This window comes from Pinus tabuliformis, chromosome J (assembly GCF_031772625.1).
Source record: "Pinus tabuliformis cultivar Carrire ecotype Pingquan chromosome J, CPIR1, whole genome shotgun sequence".
Taxonomy (NCBI): domain Eukaryota; kingdom Viridiplantae; phylum Streptophyta; class Pinopsida; order Pinales; family Pinaceae; genus Pinus; species Pinus tabuliformis.
Genome location: NC_142295.1, coordinates 408,620,471 through 408,623,656, shown reverse-complemented (window position 1 = coordinate 408,623,656; position 3,186 = coordinate 408,620,471). Strand labels below are relative to the sequence as shown.

The 3,186-nt window shown below is 38.6% G+C and overlaps 1 pseudogene; it reads left to right on the top strand.

Annotated features, from left to right (window-relative positions):
• The first annotated feature begins 349 nt into the window (after positions 1-349).
• Positions 350-2,125, top strand: LOC149227563 (pentatricopeptide repeat-containing protein At2g03880, mitochondrial pseudogene; annotated as a pseudogene).
• The last annotated feature ends 1,061 nt before the right edge of the window (positions 2,126-3,186 follow it).

Sequence of the window (3,186 nt, the reverse complement as noted above, 5' to 3'; positions counted from 1 at the left end):
CTTACACGTGGTATCAAAGCCTTGGTTCAAAATTTGGACCCAAAACCCACTAAACCCAAATTTCGCTATAAAGAGCTTGTAACCCTCATAAGGACTTGTAATCCTAATATATATATATATAACAATTTGTTTTTAGATTGAAAATGATACATTAACTTTTACCTCTGTTAAAGAAACCAAAGACTTTAAAATGGTTTCGCTTAACAACCATTTGATCATTCTTATGCCATCAGCTCTCTCTTTAATGCAAAACCACTGCGAAAGAGAGCAAGATCACAAACACAAATCCATGCTTCAAACATGAGATTGCTCCGGTCTTTTAGGAATGCTAAAGTCGATTACAATTTTTATGGCTCAATGTCAGAGGAAGAAGTTGATCTGGTTCCATCATAGAGTCGAGGCCATTAACATTTATTCTAACACCAAGATAACTGATATTCTGCCCGAATTCGGTTATAGAAAGAGTTCTTATGGAAGCGACACTGGGCAACGCAATGAAACACTTCACTTATTGCAGATGAAAGGCATTCGTGCAAACTTCTCCACTTATGTTTTTCTCTTGCAGCTCTGCTTAAATAATAAGTCTCCATCCCAAGGGAAATTAGTCCATTCTCACATCATTCAAACGAGATTTAATCCAGATATGTATTTGGGTAACATGCTTGTGATAATGGATATCAAGTGTGAAAATCTGGAGGATGCCCGCAAAGTGTTTGACGAAATGCCTGAACGAAATGTTGTCTCATAGACTACCATGATTTCAGCTTATGCGAGCCATGGATTTTTTAAGGAAGCATTGAAACTGTTTTTCCGAATGAGACAAACAGGTGTTCAACCCAATCAGTTCAATTATTCAAGCATTCTCCCCGCTTGTGCGAACTTGGCAGCTCTGGAACATGGGAAGGAGATCCACAGGGATATCATTAAAACTGGGTTTCATTCTGATGTATTTGTGGGGAGTGCCATTATAGACATGTATATTAAATGCCAGGTTATTGAGGATGCATGCCAAGTGTTTGACGAAATTCCTGAACGAAGTATAGTTTCATGGACTGCCATGTTTATTGGATATGCTCAATGTGGCTGTCTTGATGAGGCTCTGGAGCTCTTTCAGAAAATGCCTGAACAGAATGCAGTCTCATGGACTGCTATGATTGTAGGATACACACAAAATGGGAATGTTGGCAAAGCCCTGAAGCTTTTTCACGAAATGCCATAACGACATCTCATATCATGGAATGCAATGATTTCAGGGTGTACACAGTGTGGGTGTTTTGTAGAGGCCTTGGAGCTCTTTCAGCAGATGTGTTTGACGGATGTGAAGCTGAATTCGGTTACTCTGACTAGTCTTCTACCTGCATGTGCTAACTTGGCAGCTCTAGAAAAGGGTAAGGAGGTTCATGAAGACATAATTATAAATGGATTTCAGTCTGATATATTTGTAGGGAATGCCCTCATAGATATGTATGCTAAATGTGGGAGCATAGATATTGCAGACAAAGTATTCTGCAAAATGCCTAGACGAGATGTTGTTTCCTGGAGTTCCATGATTGTCCGGTATGTAATGCACGGGTGTGCCTATGATGCTTTGCATCTCTTCAAAGAAATGCAACATTTGGGTACAAAACCTGACTATGTAACCTTGGTTGGCATTCTGTCTGCTTGCTGCCATGCAGGCTTAGTGAATGATGCCCGATAGTACTTTGATCGTATGATTAGTGATTATGGGATCAAACCTAGATTAGAGCACTATAGTTGCATGGTTGACCTCTTTGGCCGTGCTGGTAGGCTTATTGAGGCTTGGGACATTATCAACAAAATGCCAATGAAACCAGATGTCATTGTATGGGGATCCTTGCTTGCTGCTTGTAGAGTCCATGGCAATGTAGAGCTAGGAGAGTATGCGGCAGAACACCTATTTGAATTAGATCCTGAGAATGCTGCGCATTATGTCCTGCTGTCAAATATGTATGCAACTGTTGGCAAGTGGGATGGTGTATAGAAAATGCGAAGAATAATGAAAGATAGGAGGGTAAAAAAAAAGATGCCAGGATGTAGCTGGATTGGTTCGAATAATAAACTGAATACATTTGTTGTAGGAAGTAGCTTGCACCCCTACAACTAAAAATTGATACTAGATTGGGAACCTTCCCACCTCTGATAATGATTCCAAGTAGAAGAGGGCCATGAAACCTATGCTGCAGATTTGGCTGGACATCAAAATGAATTTATTCTTTTCTAACATCGTAAAAAGCTAAGAATTTTGCTTTGAGTTTATGAGCACTTAAACAATGGAAGGGATCCTTCAGTACTGTATGTTTGTGGCTGCTCCGCTACTACCAAAGAGATTTCCAATATTGTCATAAGAGAAATGGTTGATAGAGATACCCCACCATCTTCATCACTTTAAAGATTGGTGGCATTATCCTAGAGACAAGTATCTAACATGAAAAAAAGGATGTGTTCCTATAGTGATTATTCGTTATTTTGAGGGAAATAGGTGGAGCCTATGAAGAAGATGTGATTGTGCTACTTTTAAGGTAAGCAGTCTCCCACTATTTATTATAGTTCTTGCACCTTGGTGACAAAATGAACACCAGATCATATCTGGACAACAGGTTCTTACTTCAACATTCTATTTATTTTGTATGTCTCCAGCAAAGCAGAGTTTCCCTAAACAAACAGGAAAAATGAAATGAACTGTAAATCAGGACGATCAAAAGTATATATGCACTACTCGGACTGCTGACCTTCTAAACATTAAATAGTTTCATTTTTCATGTAGAACCTGAATGTGATAATGATTTGTCAAAGAGTGACTTTGGATTGCAACTAACCAACTTTTTAGGTTGTTCAAGCCAGATAAAGTGAAGGGAAAAAAACTTGTTCATGTGCTAGTTGGTGTCATCTTCTATTTCCACACTTGCAATAATGATAATGCAAGGGACAATGATAGCATCTCCGTAGTCAGTAATTCTTTGTCTACCAAAAACTTACATTGATAGGGAATTCGGTTTTTGAGATGGTTGGGAAGTAGGGCCAAATTACAATGGATGGAACAAAGGATAACACTTGTAAAATTAAAAAAAAAAAAAATTGATTAAAACACCACTAATTAGTAATGACTTCTCTTACTACGAATAGGCTAATTTTCCAGATTTTGCAAGCAGTTTGGTTACCTTCCGC